Source organism: Lynx rufus, unplaced genomic scaffold, assembly GCF_022079265.1.
Source record: "Lynx rufus isolate CCGP_SWC_20201006 ecotype Redwood Valley unplaced genomic scaffold, mLynRuf1.p SCAF_2, whole genome shotgun sequence".
Classification (NCBI taxonomy): Eukaryota; Metazoa; Chordata; class Mammalia; order Carnivora; family Felidae; genus Lynx; species Lynx rufus.
In genome coordinates, this window is record NW_025814834.1 from 136,480,046 (window position 1) to 136,507,188 (window position 27,143).

General features: G+C 39.6%; 1 pseudogene; it reads left to right on the plus strand.

Annotated features, from left to right (window-relative positions):
• The first annotated feature begins 20,518 nt into the window (after window positions 1-20,518).
• On the plus strand, window positions 20,519-25,204 carry LOC124514293 (60S ribosomal protein L13a-like; annotated as a pseudogene).
• The last annotated feature ends 1,939 nt before the right edge of the window (window positions 25,205-27,143 follow it).

Here is a 27,143-nt window from a genome sequence, read left to right on the forward strand (position 1 = left end):
AAAAAGTATGTAAAGCATTTGGCAAAAAAAAAAAAATCTATATGCTATGATTATTGTTTTTCTTATCCTTATAGCAGCAATTTGCTCACCATGTAGCTGTACTGTTTTAAAAATTAGAACATGCCAACGAAATAATATTGTCATGTATGCACACTGAACACACATGTGTTCCCATTATTTTTCACCACCCAAAGAGTTAGGTATTGATACCTCTACTGTAGAAACAATGGCACTGTAATTCAGAGGAGCCATGAACTAGACAAGGGTCATCCAGTTAAAAAAGTATAGAGGCTATGGTTGAACTCATATCTTCCAGACACCAATGTTAAAAAACAACACTATATTTACAAAGAAAGATATACATAAAAAAACATTCACTATTCTAACCAAATAGTGAAAAGCACTCTCAAGTGAGTTAAAACCAGAATAGGAAATGGTCCCTCAATCGTTGAAGAGGTGTGGAGGGCATAAGGAAGTAATTAGAGAAGCAGCCAGCTTTCATTGTACCTCTGAGCGTGAGAGAAACTGCGGAGTCATAAATGCAGTGATGGCATCCAGCTCTCTGAGTCCTCTGACAAGGGCAACCAGGACCAGCACAGAAAGCCCTTATACCGTCAACTTTTCCACACGGTGCTCTATTTCAGAAGAAATGTATGGGATGTTTTCCTCTCCTATACAAAAGGTTTCCTCAGAAAGCAGAGAATGGAACCAGATGCTCAGACAAAGGAATGGTCTTTCTGAGCAAAGGTGGAACCAGCTGAATCATCCAGACTCTATTCTTTCCTGGTTTATCAAGAGCCTCCAGGAATCTGCTCCCTTTCTAGGCAGGAAAGAACAATCTGTGCAGCGGAAACAAGAAGATAAGAAGAGTCTGGGTGTTGGAATTGCTCGGAAGATGCCCAAGGCACTTGCCAAGTGTCTTTTCTCGGTGTTTGTGAAAGGCAAAACTTAATTAAAATCGGGAGCCACATGAGTTCTTTCCCCTTCCCCCCAGCCCCATTCCATAGTTCAGAATCTTGCTGAGAAGTCCCTACCTCCCCTTCCCCTTACTGGCCAGCTTTCTCCTGTTTCCTCGTTGCTCTGGCTACCGATCTGTTTTCCACTGTTTACACCTCAGAGTAAAAAATAAAAGCTTTTGTTCTGGGATCGCAAGTTTTTCAAGCTTCATCTCTAACAGTTTACTGAGGAATTCATTCACCTCATCAAGGCATCTGTGGAGAGAAAAAGGAGCAGACTTGGGCTGAAAAAGCTAAGGGTCCTCACTGGCCTGTGAAATCTCAGAGCTGAGAGCAACTGACTTTTACTCCCAGGACTGCAGGGCAAGAGAGTGGACAATTGCCTTCTCACTTGCCGACTTGTGTACCATTTACTAGCTGAGGATTTTGAGAAAGGAAATTTTGTGGCTACCTGTCAGTGAAGGAAAAATAATCCCTTTCGGCGTTAGCTGGGCCATTTATTTTACCAGCCACAAAGAGGAAATTTAAATCTTTTCCCACTGAAGGCTTCAGCTCTGCTATTGTTTAGACCAGGAGTAATTAAACCAGAATTAGGGGAAAAACAAACACTAACTGTGAGATTTTATAATTAAATAACACCTTTCAATCTCAGACCTTTCAGCAGAAGGGAAGACTTGATAATAAAAAAAAGGTCTTAGCTTTTTTACCTCTAACTATAAAAGTAAAAAGTTATCCACATTATGGATTTCTCAAAAACAGAAAGTGCAGTAGAAGTAGGATGGAAGTAAGGGGATATTAAATTCATTTTATCCACTGCAGTGCAGTGGCCTTGATCACAAAGACTGTGTGCTGTTCTCCATTGTATACTGTGTTGGGTCTGTAGAGGACCATGGACAGCACAAAGGTTTTAACCTGTTTGTTCACTACAGTCTCCTGGTAGTGACGGGGAGCTCTGTGTTGAGGATCCCAAGCCTTCAAGGAAAGGACTGCTGTGATCCAGTTGTGCTGTTTTTCAAGGGTATGAGTTGGGGGAAGAGAGAGTACACATACCCATTCCCTTGGTACAAATGTTCAGGAAATGGTGACTGAATGAATTTGCCTATGGTAGGAAAAGAGGTGAAGGAAATTTTGCCAATGTAAGAATTTATTCTGTGAGGTCCAGAGAACTGCTCTGTAGAAATAAAGAACCACTTGGGGGCCGGGATTCCTGTTTCTAATTGTGTATATAAGGAGCTTGGAAGTTGCCACTCTATCCCAACAACAAGTTGAAAGCCAAACGGACTGAGAAATCAACAACTCTTTTTGGACCCATAAAAGAGAGGAGAACATAGAGCTGACTGTACCCTCCAAGATTGGAAGGACAGACCATCAAACACAGGGAGTCCTGGCTTACCAGATCAAACTCACCAGTGGAAACCACTGTGGGAACCAGGACCAGGGTGGGAAAACCAGAACTACAAGTGACGAATTGCTGGAGGTTCAGTGTTAAAAACTCCAGAGAGGGGCGCCTGGGTGGCGCAGTCGGTTAAGCGTCCGACTTCAGCCAGGTCACGATCTCGCGGTCTGTGAGTTCGAGCCCCGCGTCGGGCTCTGGGCTGATGGCTCAGAGCCTGGAGCCTGTTTCCGATTCTGTGTCTCCCTCTCTCTCTGCCCCTCCCCCGTTCATGCTCTGTCTCTCTCTGTCCCAAAAATAAATAAACGTTGAAAAAAAAAAAAAATTAAAAAAAAAAAAAAAAACTCCAGAGAGACCCAACTGTGGGGGCCTCCCACAATGCTGTAAAATTTACCTCCAAGAGCTCGGTCAGGTTCTGATAGTAAAAATTCCCTTCTGCTTCAGGCAGAGGAGGTAGGTGAGAAAAGGAACAATTTTGAAATATGCCAGAGTACTTTGTTCTTAACAAGGCTTGCATCCAGGGCAAACTAGTTAACCAAAGCCTAACCTGCTGGGGTATTATCAGAGGCTAACTGACCTGAAAAAAGGTAATATCTAACTCCAGCCGGCTCTAGCCTTGCATGCAGATGAAGGCAAATACTCAATCCCAGTCCACTCTACTCATCTTGTCCCACCTAAAGGGGGGGAGGATAAAAAAACTGAGGGTCATTTGTGAAGTTCACAGTCCAGAGGCACAGGCTTACTGAAAGACTGAGGCCTGGTCATAGGATGACTCCCCTCCCCCCTGCACCTCACCACCACATTACTAAAGGCCAATTTGCAGATGTTCCTTTTTACCTGGTATTTCACGTCTGGTGATCAAGGAAAAGAAACTCCAAGGCATACCCGAAGTCAAAATCACAATTTGAAGAGACAGAGCAAGCTTCCAGATCAGATTCAGATATGCAGGGATGTTGGAATTAACAGACCAGAAATTTGAAACAACTATGAGTAACAGGCTAAAGGGTCTCACAGATAAAGTAGACAGCATGCAAAAACAGATGGACAATGTAAGTAGAGACACGGAAACCCTGAGAACCTTCCTTTCAATTTTCTCATGAACCTAAAACTACTATTTAAAAAATATTTTTTTTTAAAAGACGAACCATTTGTCCATGCTATCTGCGTCTGAACACTTCCACCAAAAAAAGAGAGAGAGAGAAAGAACAAACAAACAGCAGAAACCCTCAACTCAACCGGGAGAGTAAACATCTCTCTTCAGTAGTGGACCACAGGACTAGATCTATGTGTAAGCTGCATGGTTATTTACTTAATAACAAAGGACTATGCCTAGAAGGCCAAAGCTAGTGGTAGAACCCAAAGTGAGCAAAGACCATACAGAGGCATTATTGTAGCTTTGGTGAGAAATCCTCAAGAAAGCCATAGTGTTATATGGACTGTTTAGTGGAATTAAACCCGGGCATCCCAAAACTACGTTAGTTATGGCATTCCCCTTCAATCCCAAGAGCTGCTGATCCAGGCCTGCTGGCCTGACACAGTTAATTAACACTAGCAACGGCACCAGGTGGTGAGGTACTTCAAAACTATTTTTTCAATACCTGTTTTGGCTACAAACTTCAAACCAACCACTTTGAGGTGAGGTAAGTCCTTGGGTCACATTTTTAATGGCAAACAGACTTCCTGTGCAAGAATAGTCTTCCTCTGTTTTGCTCCAGTCACAAGGTAAACTCACCGTAAGACATTTAAGTTATTTCTCCTAACCAGAGAATGATGGATAGCACCCAAATGAAGAAGGGGATTCAGAAAGAGAAAAAGATAAATGGGCATTCCTCTGCCCAAAGGACACATTCGAACCCTTGTGTTTAGCCCACCAGACAAGCCTGTTCCCCATCCTCCGCACCCCACAGTCCCTGGGTCCAGGAGGGAGCAATCACCAACAATGACCCTGTGCATAAGGCATGGAGTATCATGCAGCTGCAAAGTGCTCTCATTGTAACCAGAGCATGTGGCCTCCTTTAAAATGCCGCTATTACAGGGGCACCTGGGTGGCGCAGTCGGTTAAGCGTCCGACTTCAGCCAGGTCACGATCTCGCGGTCCGTGAGTTTGAGCCCCGCGTCGGGCTCTGGGCTGATGGCTCTGATCCTGGAGCCTGTTTCCGATTCTGTGTCTCCCTCTCTCTATGCCCCTCCCCCGTTCATGCTCTGTCTCTCTGTCCCAAAAATAAATAAACGTTGAAAAAAAAATTTTTTTAAATAAAAAAAAAATAAAATAAATAAAATGCCGCTATTACAGTAACTATTCTCATGCTGTCATGGGACCCTGATTAAATAGTGGAAAAACTATTCTACCTCTCAACTACTACCTGGATCTGGAGAGGGAGAGAAGGCAGAAAGGAACAGATAGTGAGGGGTGAGGGGCCTGTCAGGGAAGATTTCATAGGAAAGGATAACCCTTGAGCTGAGACTAGCAAGATGAGAATATTCTTCTGGAATAACTCTTCTTATGGAAGAAGGGACAGTCTGAGCAAAAAGGCTTAAAGATGAGAAACAGCTGGGCATATGTGATTCACATCGTCCACAATATCCTCATTCTCTGCCATGAACTCATGATTTGGAATGGTGACATCATCGCCTGCACCATTTAAGTGCTCTTTCTCTCCTGCTGTCTTCCAAGTGGCTGGGGAGCCAGATCCATTCTAAGAACATCTACCCTAGGCGACGAGCAGCCTCAGAGCTTTAAAGCAAAGATAACATGACCAGAGTCGTGCTTCAGAAAGATCACTCCAGCAGCAGTGAGGAGGATAAATGGCAGAAGGAACATTTGGAATTAAATGTAATAGTCCAGAAATAGTAAGAAAAGTTGGTGGCCTGAACTCAGAGCCAGACTAAGACATGTGGAAAATCTGAGTAGGCTAATTACTTGCCTCTCCTACAAACTGATATTTTCTCGTATTTGCTCAACATTTGCTTAGAGGAGGGGCTTGGTGCTAATCGCCACTCGGTATATGCAAAGCCCTGCATATGCCAGTCACATAAGAACAAATGTTGTGGGGCGCCTGGGTGGCGCAGTCGGTTAAGCGTCCGACTTCAGGCAGGTCACGATCTCGCGGTCCGTGAGTTCGAGCCCCGCGTCAGGCTCTGGGCTGATGGCTCAGAGCCTGGAGCCTGTTTCCGATTCTGTGTCTCCCTCTCTCTCTGCCCCTCCCCCGTTCATGCTCTGTCTCTCTCTGTCCCAAAAATAAATAAAAACGTTGAAAAAAAAATTAAAAAAAAAAAAAAGAACAAATGTTGTATGATTCCCCTTATACCTACAGTACCTAGAGCAGTCAAATTATGAGACAACAAGTAGACCAGTGGGTGCCAGGGCTGTGGGGAGAAGGAATGGGAGTTGTTTTTTCTGGTGACAGAGTTTGGGGGAAGATGAAAAAGTTCTGGAGAAGGATAGTGGCGATTTTGCACAACAGTATAAATATACTTAATGCTACAGACTGTACACTTAAAAATGGTTAAAAGAGCAAATTTTGTGATATATATAGGTAGGTATATCTATATCTATACAAATCCCCACAATAAAAAATATTTAAAATTCTTCATGAAGATACTTAGCTCTGGATAAAAATATCAAATATCTAATGTTTACCTGGCATAAACCCTTCCAGGATGAGGTCACACATAGAGAGAAAACATCTCATTTTTTAACATATGTATTCTCTATTTTAATTGGATGACTAGACAATAGAATAATTTGTCTCCAAGTTGACCTTTAACTCTAGTGGAGACTGAATCCCACAGGTTTTGAGGTCCAGATAGAAAGCAACTGGGTATCGTGAAGGCTTTGCCTTATTCCCTGCAGGCCTGGAAATGTACCCCCAAACTCTTGGCAACCTAATCCAGCACCAAAAAAAAAAGTGGACCAGATTGTCAGTGGAAGAAAAGCATGATAGCAAACCATATGCACACAATATGACACTTCTTTTTCACATAAATATGATATATATATATATACATATATATGTAAATCACTTAACAAATTAACAGTAATCTACTCTATACAATGTGATAAGAATTGGTTACTTTCTTCTGGATATTTGTCTTATTTTTCCAAGATCTATTTAATAAAGATTTATTATCTTCAAAATATACTAGTCTAAAAAGGTAAATAGTTCTCAGCCTTCAAAGCCTGAGAGAGTTGACTTTGTTAACTTTGAGAAAAAACTTCCAGAATGTACACCATAGTGGATCTGTGAGCTATACCTTTCCTCCAGAGATTTCTTCTTTCTCTCTAATTCAAGTACATTTGACACCTTCTCATCTGAGTCGGCTTAAATGTCAGCTGTAATTTAACACTTTTCAGAGGACCACAAGACAAATCTTTTGCCCAAGGAACATGCAAACATAAAAACTTCTTCAGTGATTCTAACCTTCCTAACAAATATTTCTGTCACAAAGGGCACAGAGGAACTGAAAGGATGTCCAAGTAAAACATGCAACAATGGCAAGACATACATTGGCGAAATTGCCTTTGTTTTGATTTTCTTATTTGCTTGTCCTTCTTCAGTCGTCCCTGCAGCTTCCTTTCAGACAGTTATTGGGCAAAAGGGAAGAGGAACCCAATGTTCATCTTCTAAGAAAAAAGTGTGATTAAGACCTTTTTTTTTTCTTTTTTAGTGGAGCTAAGATTGAAGACTGCAAAAGCAGCGATGACAGTAGCAATGCAGAGCTTAGCTAGTGCTTCAATACAGTCCTGCTTTCAGGGAGGCTTCAATGGGGCCAAATTTGTAAACCCTTAGGAAGGAGCTGGTACAGTGATTCATTCTCACTGCCCTTAGACTAAGAGAAAAATTATAAGTTCCACAGCACTTTTTGCTTTACACACTTTCACAAACATTAAGGTGCATGTAATTTGAATACCAAACTCCTTGTGTCTCTTCTCATATTTAGTCATACCTTTTTCTTTAAATGTGTTTTATATATATGGGCGTTAGCTTATGTACTCCCAAGTGACTTAGTGTCTCAGAGTGTCAGAATCATGTTTTAGAACTTTTCTTAAATCATCAGCACAGTTAAATACTTTGCCAGGCCCATGGTAGTTACTTAATATATACATATTGTTTTTTTTTTAATCAAAGCAATATATGTACTTTTCAAACAATGACACAAATTTTCTAAATGTTTAAAGTACTTTCACAGAAACAACAACAGCACAGTCCCCTGTACACATTCCCTATCTCCCACCCTACCTTGACTTAGGCAACCACTTTGAATTCCTATAGCCATTTCTACTGGTACCTTTTCCCATATTACTTTTCAATATGTGTAGTATTTTTTGATTTATCAGATTTGTATCTTCCTTTTTGGTGTTTGCTTTGGTAGAGATTGAATGCCCTTCCACCACCATTGCTCAAACACTCAGTTCTCTCCTCATCCCAATAAAGTCACATGACAATTTGTGGTAAAAGAAATAATGAAAGAGTCATATTACATTGATGATGTGAACATTATTCACTGCTAAGCCAGAGTATATAAGAATTACATTTTTGTTTATCAACAACCTTCTGTTTTGCTATCTTTTTTCATTTGCAAAGTTTTCTATGCGACTAATTACCCATCTAATCTCTCAAATGTCTATTTATTTTTTGAGAGCTCTTTTTTCTTTCTTTCCCCTAGAGTTCTTCCTTCTGGATTTGTGTATCCTCAGCACAGCATCATTCAGGGACTTCCTTCCTTGGTTGTTATTCCTTAGCTAGCTGTTTCCAAAGTCTTGTCATCCTCTTTCTTGTTTTACCCATCGCCAATAGCTTTCTATGATAGGATGCCTGGATTACATCTTTTGAGACTGTGTATGCATAAAAATTGTTTTCCCACACCGATACCTGAAAATGAACGAGCCAATGAATGGGAATATAAATAGCATGTGCAAGGGCCCAGAGTCAAGAAACCACAGCACATTTGTGAAGCTATTAAAGAGAAGAGTTTCTCTCTCTCTCTCTCTCTCTCTCTCTGCCCCCTTACACAGGCTTGCACCAACCAGATGAACAGTAAGAAACAGATTACAGCATTTCCATAAGGAGATAATTTCACATGAGAACAAAAGAAGTAACTTCAGCTTTGTATTAATTCACTGATTTATGAAAGCCAAGAATCATCCAGAAGAACAACAGAAGGGTCTTACCTATACAGTTGAACAGAGTTAGAGACAGTACCATTGACGATTTTATATTCTTTTTTTTTTATATTTGACAGAGAGAGACAGAGCATGAGCGGGGGAGGGGCAGAGAGAGAGGGAGACACAGAATCCAAAGCAGGCTCCAGGCTCTGAGCTGTCAGCACAGAGCCCGACGCAGGGTTTGAACTCACAGACCACGAGATCATGACCTGAGCTCAAGTCGGATGCTCAACCAACTGAGCCACACAGGCGCCCCGACGATTTTATATTCTAAACCAAAATTCTAACAGTAGCAAGATGTTATGAAGAAAGATGATTCAAAGAAACACTTCCTGCTGCTTTTTGACAATTTCTCCTACTTTCACATGAGATCATTACTGCTGTTTAGGTACATGGTGGTTCCCAAACTTGACCATTTATCAGAATTATCAAGGAGAGTTTTAACAAGTTCTAGTTCTCACCCTAGACCTACTGAAGGAGGAACCCACTTGGCTAGAGTTTGGGAATAAGAATATGGGGACAGGGGACAAGAAACAGAGATTATTGTGAAATGGACAATTAATGGAAGCCCCCTCTCTTCTGTGCTCTCAGAGTATCCAATTATTCTTCTATTCAGGGAGCAGATGCCTTGCATCTCACTATATCCCAAAGTCCAGAACTCTCTCTGGCAAGGACACACACTCTATAAACTTATATTAGAGGAAAGAATGGACGGTATTCATCACCTTAAACTATAGAGATATCCCCCACTTTTTGAAAGTTCACATTACACTACTTTGCTTATACTGAAGACCTACATTAGTGCCTGTTTTCACTAACCAAAAGAAATCCTAAGAGGACTTTTTCTTCTATGAAAAAAAGGTGAAAAGGAAAAATAGCATGCAGGGGTTGGTTGGTTGGTCAGCAGTGAACCCTTATAGTGTGTGGCACCACCAAGCTCCTTCCCCAGGAACTACACTCAGCGTGTCAGCATCAAGCCATCAGAGCTTTGAAAGGTGTCTGTGAGCATTTGTGCTTTATCTCAATTAATTTTGTTCATCCGTTAGCAAGATGTGACCTACGGTATCAGAAAAGCCCAAGAGAAGTTATTTTGGAGTGTGAGAAAGCTCAAAAAATTTTCCATATAAACTAATGATAATTGCTTCTTTGAGCCATTTCAGCTCACCAAAAGTTCTATAGGAGCACTCTACTTTCAGATGGTGGAGGAAACCTGTAAATGCTGATAATATATCCGCCCCACAAACCCAACCACCCCTAACTAGCCTGAAAGATACTTGAGGGCCTGCTATCCATTATATCAGCATACCCAAATAAAATCCCAAAAGTGTAAACACATGAAACATAAATACAACAAGGAAGTTACTGAAATGTAGAAGAAATATAGTGTGTAAATTTACTATCAATTTTAACCAGTTGCTTTCATTCTGATATCAAAGGCATAAGTCAAGGCATGCTATATTTTGTTGTTTTTTAAAGAATCTATAAGCAGAAACAAAATTTCAAGGTTGGAGATGAGGCCAAGTGATGGGGAGAAAAAGAAAAAGCCAAAGTCCTCTGGGAGACACTGTTCCAGGTACAGGCAGCATTGAATTGGACACAGCATTGAATTGGATTCCTACTGAAAGGAAATCTTGCAGTGTTCTTAAAACACAACTGTTAATTCGCAGCATATAGTCTCTGTTGGGTTTTGGTATAAATAAATATTTATATGATGAGAACTATATCCGACTATTATTTGGAAGAGATAATAAATAGCTGACTAATACCATCTTTAACAAGGACACTGAAAACTTCCTCATCCAGGAAGACGGTGCTTAACAGAGTAAGTTTAACCAATGAGGCGCTGGTGTTTTCCAAGGGTGTCAAATAATAGTAATAACAAAGTCGAAAACAATTTGTCCCAAAATTTAAAATTCAAAGGTCAAGGCTTTTGTGTCATCTAAACCTAACAAACTTGAAATGTTTTATCTTGTGCATCATGCCACACAAATATGTAAAAGCCCCCCACACACAATTTTTGCCGTGTCAGTCTCATATAAGGACAAACTTCATGGTAAGCGATTTTCCTTTCTTCCTTTGGGAAGAAATAGAAATTCTATCAAAATATCCTGTGGTTGGGGCGCCTGGGTGGCTCAGTCGGTTAAGAGTCCGACTTTGGCTCAGGTCATGATCTCATAGTTCCTGAGTTTGAGCCCTGCATAGGGCTCTGTGCTGACAGCTCAGAGCCTGGAGCCTGCTTCAGATTCTGTCTCCCTCTCTCTGTCCCTCCCCCACTCGTGCTCTGTCTCTCTCTCTCTCTCTCTCTCAAAAATAAGTAAACATTAAAAAAATTTTTAAAGAATATCCTGTGGTCATTTTTTTCCCTTTCAGTTTTTAAATCTTTTTCTGGTTATTAAAATAATGATCATTTTTTTTTTAATTTTTTTTTTCTTTCAACGTTTATTTATTTTTGGGACAGAGAGAGACAGAGCATGAACGGGGGAGGGGCAGAGAGAGAGGGAGACACAGATTCGGAAACAGGCTCCAGCCTCTGAGCCATCAGCCCAGAGCCCGACGCGGGGCTTGAACTCACGGACCGCGAGATCGTGACCTGGCTGAAGTCGGACGTTTAACCGACTGCGCCACCCAGGCGCCTCTCATCATTTTATTTATAAAGTACATGAAGCCTAAAGGAGCAGGAATAAAATCACTCATTAATATCTTAGAATATTTTATTATAATCATTTTTTTCTGAGTTCTTATGTAACTGAAATATAGTATGTAAATTTAGAATCTTAACTTTTTTTCTACTTATTGTTCTTTGTGAATAATATTTTGACCTATTTCTGATTACTCACTTGTAATACATGCGTGGAAGAATAAATAGGGTATGACCACTGTAAGAATTTTAATATATACAGCCAAATTGCTTTTCAGATATTCTGAACCAATTTACCCACCAACATTTGATATGGGTGCCCATTTTATCTCATCTAAATAGCACTGGAGTTTTAAAAATGTATTCTGTGCTAATCTGAAAAAAAGAAATGCAGTGTCCTTTTTGTTTTAATTTGCATTTATTTGAGTTCTAGTAAGGTTGTTTATATGTACTGGCTAGAAACATTTTCCCTAGGTGGATAAAAGATTCATGTCCTTTGCTCATTTACCTCCTGAGATTTCACTACTTTTCGTTATCATTTTATATGAATTCTTAATATAAACCTGCCTGTCATATTTCTTATAAATACCACATTTCCTTGATTCTCAGTTGCCTTTGGTGGAAAGACACAACACTATTTTAATAGCAGCATTTAAGGAAAAAAATAACTAAACTTATAAAGATGTTGATTATAAGACATCTTGATTTCAGAGATGTTAAAATGTAGGGAATGTTAAAATATTAAGATGTGGAAAATGTTAGAATGTAGAGTTGGCTCAGAATCAATACAATATGAATTTATTGTTGGTCTGTAGAAATTGATCATAATATAAGTATTGCTGTGGCCAGAGTAACATGACCCAATATCTAAAAGTGTACATACTTTGGAGAAATACATGGGTTTTATTTATTTTTTAATATAATTTATTGTCAAGTTAGGTAACATACAGTGTGTACAGTGTGCTCTCAGTTTTGGGGGTAGATTCCTATGATTCATCACTTACATACAACACCCAGTGCTCATCCCAACAAGTGCCCTCCTCAACGCCCATCACCCATTTTTCCCTCTCCCCCATCCTCCCATCAACCCTCAGTTTGTTCTCTGTATTTAAGAGTCTCTTATGGTTTGCCTCCCTCTCTGTTTAAAACTATTTTTTTCCCCTTCCCTTCCCCCGTAGTCTTCTGTTAAGTTTCTCAAGTCCAGATCGAAGTGAAAACATGTGGTACCTGTCTTTCTCTGACTGACTTATTTCACTTACCATAATACCCTCCAATTCCATCTACATTGTTGCAAATGGCAGGATTTCATTCTTTCTCATTGCTAAGTAGTATTCCATTTTATATATAAACCACATCTTTATCCATTCATCAGTTGATAGACATTTAGGCTCTTTCCATCATTTGACTATTGTTGAAAGTACTGCTATAAACATTGGGATACATGTGTCCCTATGCATCAGCACTCCTGTATCCCTTGGATAAATTCCTAGTAATGCAATTGCTGGGTTGTAGGGTAGTTTTATTTTTAATTTTTTGAGGAACCTCCACACTGTTTTCCAGAGCGGCTGCACCAGTTTGCATTCCCACCAGCAGTGCAAGAGGTTTCGCGTTTCTCCACATCCTCACCAGCATCTGTAGTTTCCTGAGTTGTTAATTTTAGCTACTCTGACTGGTGTGAGATGGCATCTCAATATGGTTTTGATATGGAAATACATGGATTTTAATATATGTCATTAAAATATTGAAACAGTGGTGGCTATCTGAACTTGAGTCATAAATTACTCTGAGCCATTTAGCTGATAAGTGCTGCTTGATGATGTAGAAATCGATGGGCAAGAACTCTGCTGTGAGTGCTAATGTTGTGTGTTGAGTGCTATGTGTCAGGAACATTACATACATCTATCTATGGTTTACCTGTATATCTACATATATGCCTATCTACCTTCCTATGTATGTATATGTGTGCATGTGTGTGCATGACCACATCAGTGTGTGTCTAATGATCCATTAATGTGGTGTACTTAACATTCACAAAGGCTGCCATCCCAAGGCCACTTTTCTAGAACTCTTTCCATGTCCATTATCCATCAAGAATCATATAAAGTCCTAGAAAATGTGTTGGCTTTGAAATATAAGAGTTTATTGATGTGGAGTTAATATACATGCAAAACTTGGTATAATCTAAACAGGGTTTCTTACATTCAGTGCAATCCCAATCAAAATTGCACCAGCATGCTTCTCGGAACTAGAACTAGCAATCCTAATATTCATATGGAACCACAAAAGGCCCCGAATAGCCAAAGGAATTTTGAAGAAGAAGACCAAAGCAGGAGACATCACAATCCCAGACTTTAGCCTCTACTACAAAGCTGTAATCATCAAGACAGCATGGTATTGGCACAAAAACAGACACATAGACCAATGGAATAGAATAGAAACCCCAGAACTAGACCCACAAATGTATGGCCAACTCATCTTTGACAAAGCAGGAAAGAACATCCAATGGAAAAAAGACAGTCTCTTTAACAAATGGTGCTGGGAGAACTGGACAGCAACATGCAGAAGATTGAAACTAGACCACTTTCTCACACCATTCACAAAAATAAACTCAAAATGGATAAAGGACCTGAATGTGAGACAGGAAACCATCAAAACCCTAGAGGACAAAGCAAGAAAAGACCTCTCTGACCTTAGCCTTAGCAATTTCTTACTTGACACATCCCCAAAGGCAAGGGAATTAAAAGCAAAAATGAATTACTGGGACCTTATGAAGATAAAAAGCTTCTGCACAGCAAAGGAAACAACCAACAAAACTAAAAGGCAACCAACGGAATGGGAAAAGATATTTGCAAATGACATATCGGACAAAGGGCTAGTATCCAAAATCTATAAAGAGCTCACCAAACTCCACACCCGAAAAACAAATAACCCAGTGAAGAAATGGGCAGAAAACATGAAAAGACACTTCTCTAAAGAAGACATCCAGATGGCCAACAGACACATGAAAAGATGCTCAACGTCACTCCTCATCAGGGAAATACAAATCAAAACCACACTCAGGTATCACCTCACGCCAGTCAGAGTGGCCAAAAGGAACAAACCAGGAGACTATAGATGCTGGCGAGGATGTGGAGAAACGGGAACCCTCTTGCACTGTTGGTGGGAATGCAAATTGGTGCAGCCACTCTGGAAAACAGTGTGGAGGTTCCTCAAGAAATTAAAAATAGACCTACCCTATGACCCAGCAATAGCACTGCTAGGAATTTACCCAAGGGATACAGGAGTGCTGATGCATAGGGGCACTTGTACCCCAATGTTTATAGAAGCACTTTCAACAATAGTCAAATTATGGAAAGAGCCTAAATGTCCATCAACTGATGAATAGATAAAGAAATTGTGGTTTTATATACACAATGGAATACTACGTGGCAGTGAGAAAGAATGAAATATGGCCTTTTGTAGCAACGTGGATGGAACTGGAGAGTGTGATGCTAAGTGAAATAAGCCATGCAGAGAAAGACAGATACCATATGGTTTCACTCTTAGGTGGATCCTGAGAAACTTAACAGAAACCCATGGGGGAGGGGAAGAAAAAAAAAAAAAAAGAGGTTAGAGTGGGAGAGAGCCAAAGCATAAGAGACTGTTAAAAACTGAGAACAAACTGAGGGTTGATGGGGGGGTGGGTGATGGGTATTGAGGAGGGCACCTTATGGGATGAGCACTGGGTGTTGTATGGAAACCAATTTGACAATAAATTTCATATATTGAAAAAAAAAGTGGTAGAAATAAGATACAAATTAGAAAAAAAAAAAGAAATAAAACCCCTAATGTCCTTTTGGAGCAATGCTCTTGAGGAAATGAGAGAAGATGAATATAGTAGACACGAAGAATTGGCCTTAGATGGAAGTATAGAGAGTTTCTTCCTTGTTTGAATTCATTAGCTAGTTGACTGAAATGACTATTTTAACCGAAAGTCTGCTTTAACTAAAAGACCATATTATAGATATCAGGTTGTATTTATAGTGGTCATTTATTATGTTTTCCTGCTTTCCAGCATTTTTTGAAGCCCTCTGCTTCTTGGGGGGACTTTTGAGTGCTGCCTTCCCTGGTAAAAGTCAGACAACTCATTTTCCAGCTTCTCCTCCCAGCTAGGGTGTAATAAAATGATCTAGCTCCTCCAGTCAGACAAGTGATCACACAGAAGTGATCAACATAATGGTAAAGCTGGCACCAGCTGGGATTGCCATAATTAAATGGCTGCATGATTCCCACAGAATTTTGGCCTTGGAATGGCAGACAATGCTGGATGCAATAAAGTTGTGTTCCTGGTTCTCAGAAGACAGAGACACAAACTGGAGTATCTGAAGCTTGACGTTGGCAGGTTTTTGGTTTTTTTTAATCAGACTGATTTGTGGAGTAATTTAGGGTATTATTTCTGAAAGTTTAGGATTGAACCTCATTGTCTAGCTCTCCCCTGAGTCTGAGGGAATGCCTCATATTTTTAATAAAGTCCTTTTTCTCCTAAAAAAATAAAAAATAAAAATAAATTAAATTAAATAAACAGGTTTCTTTTATTGTATCAGAGGCCTGAATGTGGTACTATCATTATCCTTCCTTATGAGGGCAATTTGTAGCCCCACAATAACAGTAATTATGGTGGCCATGTATTGAGTGTATGTTCTGTGCTAATCACTGTGGTAGAATTTCGAATTTCGTGAAGAAAAAGGAGTTCAGGCAGAACCAACAGATTGGTTCTAACTTACTTATTCATTTCAATATTTATTGAGCACCTGTTATGTGCCAGGTGACAAACAAGAAATACAAGGTCACTGATCCCTTGGTACACCTCTTCTTTGACTTAGAATTGGGCTATGGTCCTATAAATCCATTGTAAGTTGAGAATAGCATAAGGTGAAATGCATTCAATATCCCTATCCTACCGAACATCATAGGAATCTCAAACAAGCCCAGAACACTTACATTAGCCTACAGTTTGACGAAATCATCTCACACAGAGCCTATTTTCTAATAAACTGTTGACTATCTCAGGTAATTTACTGAAGACTGTACTGAAAGTGAAAAGCAGAATGGTTACATGGGGGTACAGAATGATTCTAAGGGGGTCCGCAACTTACCCTTAGGATCATGTGACTCTTTGGGAGCCTGCGGCAGCCCCTATACAGCATCACAAGAGAGTATTACACAGCATATCCCTGGTCCCAGAAAAGATCAACAGTCAAAATTCCAACAGTTTCTACTTGAGTGCATATCACTTTAGGCACAATTACAAAGTCAAAAAATCATTAAGTCCAACCATAGTACATCAGGGACCATCTGTATTCACATGTGGTGGGTTTGCCCTGAGAACAGATATAAATGAGTTAACAACTAAATAAGAAAATGTCAGAGCGTGAGAAGTGCCAAGAAGAAAAAGAAATACAGTCATGTGGGCCATGGCTGCTGAGAGGACCTGTCTGCACAAGTGTGTCCTCTCTTGAGTTCCAGGCCTGCCAGCATATGTCACTGTATAACAAAGGTTTCTAAGACCAGCAGACTATGCTTTCAATTAATTGAAGTCTGTTGGGCTTGCATTAAAAGCAGTTTCAACTAGCTCACTTAGTTCTTTAAACAAAAGGCTCTTTGGGGCTATTTTTCCAGGGCAACCATCAACTAAGTACAAGACTTGGTCCTCCCTGTCCAGATGGGCAAACCCAATTCCTTGGAATCTCAAGGTTGCCAAAACTAAGCTCATTCCAGTCTACAGCCTTGTGGCCTTGCCTGGAACAATGAAAAAAATGCAATGCTCCCCTCCCCCACTGGTCTAGGGATGCTTTTTATCCTTTACTCTGAGCCTAGGCATGGTGGGAGGGGGCAATAATGATTCCTTTTGTTTTGTTCATATGTATGAATCTACATTTCCTGAGTAAAGGTCATCTACTTTTAGTTGGATTTTTAAAATTTGCCTTTAATTAGTCAGCATGACTCAGTCTCAGTCACCTCACCCTTATTCCGGCTCTGTTGGATTCTATCTTAATTTAAAATTTTGATACTTTATCATGCATTTTTGGCACTAGTTTTGATTTTTTTTTTAAATATTGCATTAAAATATTATTTATAGTGATTTCTAAGTTTTTTGGCATTCTCACAAATTTTGCACCTGAGCTGAGTGCCCTGTTCCCCTCACACTAGTCCTGATCTTGTCTTGGATAACTGTGTGGAGCAGAGCCTGCCTACTTACCACACTGGACTGAGAAAAACAGTTGTCGGTTGTGCTAAAGCCTTTGAGATGCAGGAGCATTTGTTGTACAGCTGAAATCATTTACCATAACTAACACACTTATTAATTGCTCCTGGATTAATTGCATTAGTAGATGTTTCTTTAGTTTATCCTTTATTTAGTGAAGACTTCTATTTCTGTATTATCCAAATTATCTCTTGTGACTTTAGCTCATGAGACATGCTGAAGATCAGATTCTATTATCATTTTGGAATCCATTAAAAAATCTTATATCAATGATTCTGCTCAAAACTGTCTCCCAGTTCTGACTGCATCCATACAGAGGTTTTTAAAATTTATTTTATTTATTTTATTTTTATTTTTATTTTTTTAATTTATTGTCAAGTTAGCTAACATACAGTGTAGTCTTGGCTTCAGGAGTAGATTCATTCCCATGATTCATCACTTACATACAACACCCAGTACTCATCCCAACAAGTGCCCTCCTCAATGCCCATCACCCATCTCCCCCACCCTCCCACCCCCCCCCCCATTAACCCTCATTTTGTTCTCTGTATTTAAGAATGTCTTATGGTTTGCCTCCATCTCTACTTGTAACTTATTTTTCCTTCCCTTCCCCTGTGGTCAGAGAAAGATATCATATGAGTTCATTCATATGTGGAAATTGAGAAACTTAACAGAAGACCATACACAGTTCTTAAGTGGGAATACAGCATAGTGGTTATATGCACAGGCTATGGAGTCAGATATTCTAGATCTGAACACCAGTTTGGTAGAATGCATAATCTTAGACTAGATGCTAACTTCTCTGAATCTCGATTTATTCATTTATAAAATGGGGCATATAATATAGTGTTGTGTGAGGAATAAGTGAGAAAAGACTTAGCATATAGTTAGCACATGATAATTATTAGTAGTTATTATTTTCATTTTCTTTTGGATTAAGCCCGTTTCTTACCTCTTCCTCTCTGGTATTTGATATAAATCTAAATTGAGAAGATACTTATCAATCAGTAGTACCTGATTCCTCTCAGCAGAATGATTAACATTAAACAGAAATTTGAACTGAAATTTAACAAACCCTAGTATAAAGAAGTTCTCTGGCACTCCTATTGCTGGGAAGGCAGTGGTGCCCACAATTATCCTGGTACAAGCAGTGCCATGGGAGACTTTGAGCCTGGCATATCCCAGAAGCTCACGTACTAAGACTGGCTGTAGAATGGCTGGTTCCCACCCATAGCAGGAGCTGTTGGCAGGAGAGTCATAAGTAAGCATGGAATCTGTGCCATTGGATTAAATTCAAAATATTCAATGGCAGTTGGAATTAAGATACCTTTGCCAAAAAGAAATCAAGAGAAACAATGGACACTGGAATTTTCTTTTGAAGACAATTTCCCACTGGGCATTTTTCCCCTCCCTTCTTGTTATCTGTAAATGTCTCAATTCACAGAAAAGACTAGTAACAAAAAAAGAATATTACAAGACTTCCCAGTGTTTCAATGGCTATTGACAGAAGAAAAGATCCTGAGATCAGCTAAAAAAATTAAACTTTTTGTTTCAATTTACTGAAAATATTTGCTTCCTGGATTATGGACTCATAGATCTTAAAGCCAAGAAGGACCCTTGAAAACACTCAACCAATTCCTTTTTTAATTTTCATATATATATATATATATATATATATACACATACATACATATATATATACATACATACATATATATATATACATACATACATATATATGTATGTGTATATATATATATATATATATATAAATATATTTTTTTTTCTTTTTTTTTTTTTTCTGCAAATGAAGAAACCAAGGCCTCAAAAGGAAGTAGAAGCTAAGTCTCTGTCTCCTGGTCTAGGAATTACACATGATGATCCTTCACCTAGCTTATGTTGGTTAGTCTTTCTTAAGAGTTCTACAATCATACAAAAGTCCTGCAATGATTCATACTGTCCAAAGTCTTCATAGCAGGATGCAGATATCATGATAATATTTGTAAATTCCAATTTCTTCTCATATTTAAAGTATTTAAAATAGAAAGGATCAAGCAAGGGTTTTAAAATTGACACTAATGTCTATTTCAAAGGAACAAGTAGTACATGTTAGCTGCTTAAAGCTGGGCCCCCAGACACATATCTGCTCTTGTTATTCAAAGCCTTAAGCCCTCTCAGATAAGATTTGTGTTTTAGAAGAGTAGAGAAATTGAGAATCGGCTATAGAGGGGCCGACGACCAAGAAAGTTATCTTTGAAAGCACTTATGAGTCCCGAAGTAGCATAATACCCAGAGAAATTATGTTGTTGCACCTCTTTATGAATTAATTCAATGACTACATAAATGTACCAAATAAATGTACTAAATAAAACGCGGAGGAACTGGAGAATCAAAGGCCCTGCCTTAAAGGAAGGCAGACACGTAAGAATCCATAATGCAATCTGATAAGCATAGTAACTAGCTTGGATCTGAGGAGGCAGGCAGGGCAATGGTGACTGGTGACCTCAGTTTTGCAGGATGAGTAAGTGTAGGTGGACAAGATAGGAAGGGTGCTCCTGGCAGAGGAAACAATAAATTGAAAGCATTCATCAGAGATGGCAACTTGTAGCTAAATTTTGAAGGACGAGTGAGAAGAGTTAGACAAGATAGGAAAGTAATCCTGGCAGAGGAAACAGAGCAAATCTTGAAAGTTTGATTCCAGATTTGATTCGCTCCTGAAGGTCAGAGGCCATGCGTTGCTCAACTCTACAACTCGAACTCTAGCACAGAGCCTGGCACAATAGGGAATGCGGAGTGAGTGACTGTGGAGAAGATGAATGGATGCACGCAGGGAGCAGGTATCCTCATTTTTAGTCCTCAGAATTTGGCAGCATATCCCAAGTGGGGCCTGGGAATCTCTATACTTTTCTAAGTGCTCTTAAACTTCTGTTGTGAGGCATCCACCAGACCACTGTGACCATGGGTCACATCTGGCAGCAGCTGTCTGGTTACCCAAGACACACCAACTTGAAGAGGAAGGCACTGTTTTCTTAGCTTTGGGCTCTGCTGGGAAATGAAGTAAATCTTAATACAGAGATAAAAATCAGCTGCAGGATAAATCAAGCTGTTCCTTAATAAAAACATGGACTGGGAGTGTCGGCGGAGGGTAGTAAACATATTAAATTACCCCTTACCGAGCAGACAGTCTTCCTTTGATGTTGCTTTTTAAATTAAGGATCATCTTATAGTATCTGGATAAAGTTATCCGTCCCTCTAGCTACACAGCTGACAGAATTTAAGAGCAAAGTGGCTAATGTTCCTCAGTCTGTGAAGCCTTCTCCTAGTTCTGGGGACTGAAGTTTGGAGCAACAAGCCCATGGCTGTAAGGTCACTGGGGCAAATCACTTCCACTACGTTGGATTTTTTTAATATGAAAATAATACATGCTAGTGGTATTTTTTTCAAATAGAACAAAAGGATAGCATAATCAAGTAATATTGATAATTGTTGAATGTAGGTGATGAGTACATGGTCCATTATATCATTTTTTTACTTGTATGTGTTTGAAATTTTCCATAACAAAATGTATCTTAAAAAAGACTCTTGGGGCGCCTGGGTGGCTCAGTCGGTTGAGCGTCCAACTTCGGCTCAGGTCATGATCTTGCAGTCTGTCAGTTTGAGCCCTACATTGGGCCCTGTGCTGACAGCTCGGAGCCTGGAGCCTGCTTCGGATTCTGTGTCTTCCTCTCTCTCTGCCACTCCCCCACTCATGCTCTGTCTCTCTCACTCTCAAAAATGAATAAATGTTAAAAAAAAAAAAAAAAAAAAGACTCTCCACTCCTCCCCATGGTCTATATCCCATTAGGTCTCAAATTCCACTCTCCAGAGTTAGACATAAGATGATTTCTTCTGTTATCTTCATTTTCTGACCATTTATAAGCACATGTCTGCATATACATTGCCTATTTTTAATAGTATCTTAGAATGCTATTATTCTAAGCCTTTATTTTTTTTTCACTTCTTAACATATTGAGGAACTCTTTCCTAGCAGAACATTAACTCTACTTCATTCTTTAACTTTTAAAAAATGTTTATTTATTTTTGAGAGAGAAAGAGAGAGTGCAAGTAAGGGAGGGGCAGAGAGACAGGGAGACACAGAATCCAAAGCAGGCTCCAGGCTCTGAGCTGTCAGCACAGAGCCCGACACGGGGCTCGAACTCACAAACTGTGAGATCATGACATGAGCCGAAGTGGGATGCTTAACTGACTAAGCCACCTAGGTACCTCTTTATCTCATTCTTTTAAGCTATACAGTATTCCACTAGAAGTAGATGTCAACACTTTATACATCCTATGGTATTCATGTTTTATATATCTTTGCAAATGTAATAGGTGCAAAGTATTTCATTAATTGTCAGTGAGGATCAACATTTTGTTCATATGTTTATTGGTCATTCATATTTCTTTCTCTATGAAGTGTTCATTCAAGTCTTTTCTCTTTTAGAGATTTTCCTTTGCATTTTTTCTTATTTGTAATTTCACTAATAAGGCAATTTTTCTTCTATCTGATGTATGCTACAGACATTTGGGGGCACAATATAATGATAGAGTCAAGAGTAAACCTCTGGATCCAGATGACTGGGTTGCAGGAATGCTTATCACTCCTGACAGACAATATTGGCCAGCTTGCTCCAAATGGCCATCCACTGAAGTATACTATTGGTACAAAGTGTACCCTAATTCCAGATTTACTCCTTGGATGCTCCCACTTCCTAAATCTCCTCACCTGATCAATCATCTGTTGTTCTATTATCTTCTAAATCCAGTTTTTTCCTGTATTGCAACTGTTACTACCTCTACTAAATTTACCTTAATTTCTGGCCTGGATTACTTTACGGGCCTTCCTGGTCCAGACTTGCCCTCTCCTCGCTGAAGCCAGAGTAATTTTTCTTAAACTGTGACCTGATACTCTGTTTCCCTGGCTCAAAGTACTGTCAGTACAACCTGCTGCTCTAGAAACCATCCAAACTCTTAACCCAGCAATGAGAGCATACTGGATATCACTTGAACCTGATGCAGAGCTAATGCTTTAAGATCCAGGAGTTTTGTGTGCTGGTTGCTAAACTGCTGGTAGCTGAAAGCAGCCTCAATGGGAAGATTCATACGTGAAAATCAGCCGATATCCACAGAGCTGGTTGACCAACACACCTCACCCAGCCAGCCTCATCTCTTCTCACTCTCCAGCTGGAGCTCAGGGGAGCTTCAGAACTGAACTCCTGCCAACTGTCTCTCACTTCTGCGCCCTATACCTCCACTCCATTGGAGGAAGTCTCCTCTTTCTACTGGCTCTCTTCTCTTCCTTCAGGTCATACCTAAGCACTCAACTCCTCAAGGACACCTTTCCTAATGTTCTGCCTTCATGTTGACTGATGTTCCCCTTCTCAGAGGTATAAGTCTGTCTATATCTGTGACTACAGGTAACGCGAGGCTTTGCTATTTGCCACACAATGTAAAAAGTTGAGATGCATGACCTCATTTAACCCTCAATTGCACAAGATGGTTCCTATTGTTAAAAAACAAAATTCAACCAAGTAAATGTAAAAATTTAATTGGCTTTATTCAACAATTCATAAATCAGGCAGCATCCCATCTAGCAAACAAAAGGAAACTTCAAGGAGTTGCTGGAAATGGAAGGATTTTATAGGCAGAAAGGAGGTGAGACAAGGAATTTTAAAAGACTGCATTACTTCAGGTGAGCTTACCTTCCCTTAGGGGAAGACAGATTAACCTCATAGTGCTGATCAGGAAATTCCAGCCTGGTCTAAAATCCCATTCCAGGGAAAGGATAAAACTGCAGTTAGGTTAGGTATTCACAAGTGTTGGTGGGGCTTAGCAAAAGTTGACTCCATTTGGGGGCATGTCATTTCTTTTTAACACTATGTTAGATGAAGAAATTCAGGCTTAGAGCATTTCTGTAAACACCATGAGGTTAGAAGCTGCCTTGTACACACATGTACCACAGCACCTGATACTCAGTGGGTGTTCAACACAAGCAGTTATTGAATAATTCATTCTAAACCACTAAAATAACGGCCTGCCAAACTCTACATTATAACATTCAAAGAATTTTGTTCCAATGTCATATTAATGTTCACAAACTGTCTAGGAACTAACAAATAATGCTGACTGAAAATTTACCTCCTAATCTTCACAACTAGCTGCTGTAAGACTCCTTTCTTGGGAAGCAGCGAACAAGAGTGCACCTAAGTTGTTAGTCAGACCCCAACCCCACATGCCTCCTGGGTTCCTATTCACCCATCAAGCCTCAGGCTGGAACTTCTACCCTAAAAGCACTGGCTTTCCGAGTTTCCACAAGATGCTTGTTTTCACTGCTTCATTTTTAAGTTGTCATTTTTCCATGACCACCACTGAGATTCATTTGACCTTTTGTCGTAGTTTCAAAACAGCGGCCAAGAAACTTGGTTTTGAAATTGAATCAGAGACAAGGGTTATTATGAACTCTAGTACTCTCACAGGCATTTGGTTGCACTGTGGACTGCTGGGGCACAGCTGTCAATAAAGTTTTATCCAACCAAAGTTGTCCCCCAAAGAAATGATATTCATTTGAGAATGAAACTCTTCCCAACTGACTTTACCTCTTGGATTTCCAATCATGACTCATGTCCATAGCACCCTACTGGGACCTGCCTATCAGTGCTTTCTGTTGTTCCACTAGGTATTGATTCCTTAAATGATTCAAAACACCTAAATGGGAAGAGAGCTTCTCCTTGAAATGGAACCATGTGCTTCCAGCAGACATAAACACAGTTTGTTTGAACATTAAGAAAAATCAACCAAATCAAGGTAAAGGATTTTTTTAAGCTGATTGAAAATTGGTTCTTTCTTTTAATGATGTCTAATACTTTTACTGATTCCTCCTGAAGATTAACTAGAATCAGAGAAGCAATAGTGGGAGACCACTCTACTTGAGGAAAACTGAGGTAAAACCATTTTATAAAAAGGGATTACTCTCCTTCTTCCATAATCTCCCTTGGCAATGTATTTGTGACATAGTAAGGCTGACTGAAATTAGCTTTGTTATAAGAATCTCTTAAAGGAGTCTATTTACCTGGTTCAGGTTCCTACTCTTTACCATATTTAAAGAGGATTCTTTAAACACAAGATAAGAAGAAATGGCAAAAATATTTGTTAAAAATAACTGAACCTCTCTTCTCAGGTGGTCGCCCCAGATGGTGGAAGGGCATTCTTGGGCCACCCGGTGGCCATTGTGGCCAAACAGGTGCTGCTAGGCAGGAAGGTCGTAGTTGTGTGCTGTGAGGGCATCATCATTTCTGGCGATTCCTACAGAAACAAGTTGAAGTACATGGCTTTCCTCTGCAAGCAGATGAACACCAGCCCAACCCATGGCCCCTACACCTTCAGGGAACCCAGCCACATCTTTGGGAGGGTGGTCTGAGGCATGCTGCCCCACAAGACCAAGGGAGGCTAGTCTGCCCTGGACCGCCTCAAGGTGTGTGTTGGGATCCCACCACCCTATGACAAGAAAAAGTGGATGGTGGTTCCTGCCCTGAAGGTTGTGCATCTGAAGCCTACACAATAGTTTGCTTACTTGGGGCACCTGGCTCATGAGGTTGGCTGGATATACAAGGCAGTAACAGTCACCCTAGAGGAGAAGAAAGAGAAAGCCAAGATCCATTACCAGAAGAAAAAGCAGCTCATGAGGCTATGGAAACAGGCCAAAAAGAATGTGGAGAAGAAAATCAACAAATACCCAGAGGCCCTTAAAACTCACGAACTCCTGGTCTGAGTCTAATAAAATCGAACCCACATTCTGTACTGTGTATCATATGCATGATAAACAGCTTATATCATTAGTATTGATGCCCAGTGTGTATTGAAAAGTTATTTTGATTAAAATTTCCTATTATCCTTACTTTTCTAAAATTGTGGGCCACAAAAGTATTCTCAGGGAATTATTGGATCCAGCCATCACTGTATCACCAATGAAGAGCTAGTGTCTTGAGGATAAGCACAAATTTTGGATCTCTGAATATAAACTTCTGAAAAGGCTCCCTTTTCTTCATTTTTTATAAATGGGGGGTATATTATACATACAGTAAAGTGTTTAAATCTTAAGTACAGCCCAATTACTTTTTACATGTGTGTGCACCCACGGAACTACCACACCGATAAGACATAAAACATTTCTAGGCTTCCAGAGTCTTTCTGGTGTGCACTTCCAGTCAATATCCTCCAAAGATAACCACTATTCTTCTGTCGTCAAAAGTTAGGATTTTTTTTTCCTTTTTTAAAATTTAAACTTTAGTTAGTTAACATACAGTGCGATATTGGTTTCAGGAGTAGAATTCAGTGATTCATCACTTAACAACATCCAGTGTTTATCACAGCAAGTGCCCTCCATAGTACCCTTCTCCCACCCACCTCTGTCCATCAACCCATAGTTTGTTCTCTATCATTAACAGTCTCTTGTGTTTTGTTTCCCTCTCTTCTCTTCCTCCTCCCTTCCCTTACGTCCATCTGTTTTGTTTCTTAAATTCCCCATATGAGTGAAATCATATATTTGTCTTTCTCTGATTGACTTATTTCACGTAGCATAATACATTCTAGCTCCATCCATGTCATTGCAAATGGCAAGATTTCATTCTTTTTGAAAACTGAGTAATATTCCATTGTACTCATATACCACATTCTTTATCCATTCATCATTCTTGGACATTTGGGTTCTCTCCATAGTTTGGCTATTGTTCGTAATGCTGCTATAAACATTGGGGTGCATGTACCCCTTTGAATATGTATTTTTGTAACCTTTGTGTAAATACCTAATAGTGCAATTGCTGGATCATGGGGTAGCTCTATTTTTAGTTTCTTTTTTTTTAATTTTTTTTAACCTTTATTTTTGAGAGAGAGACAGAGTGCAAGTGGGGAAGAGGCAGAGAGAGAGAGGGAGACACAGAATCCAAAGCAGGCTCCAAGCTCTGAGCTGTAGGCACAGAGAATGATGCAGGGCTCGAACTCATGGACGGTGAGATCATGACCTGAGCCAAAGTCAGACTCATAACTGACTGAGCCACCCAGAAGCCCCTATTTTTAGTTTCTTGAGGAACCTCCACACCGTTCTCCAGTCACCATAAGTTAGTTTTATCTGTCCTTGAACTTTATATAAATGTCATCATAATTGTTTTCTTTTGTGCTTAGGTTCTTTCACACAACATTATGTCTGTGAGATTCCATGTTGTCGCATATCACAATAGCTTGATCTTTTTCATTATTTTGTAATATTCTACTATTGATGGACATTTGGTTTTAAGTCATTGGTTATTATGACTAGAGTAACTATGAGCATACTTGTATATCTTTGAGGTGGACATATTTTTCTTGGGTATACACCTAGAAGTGGAATTGCAGGAATATAGAGGAGACTATGTCTAGAAGCTTCATCTTTAATAATTGAAAAAGAAACTGATGGTATGGGGGAAAAATACCTTCTACTGGCATCTGTTGTGTTAGATGACATTCTTAGTATTTTATAGCTGTAGTTGGTCAAATTGAACAGATGTATTTCTAGGTAAATTCTCAAGGAGTGAGTGGGTAAAGTCAGAAGCACTTGAACTACCTCACTAATACATTGTATGTGGGCCAATGAGAACTGTTTACAATATTTATTTGATTCTTTAGAAAATGCCAAAGTTTAAAATATTCTGTCATTAAAAATTCTTGGAAGTATG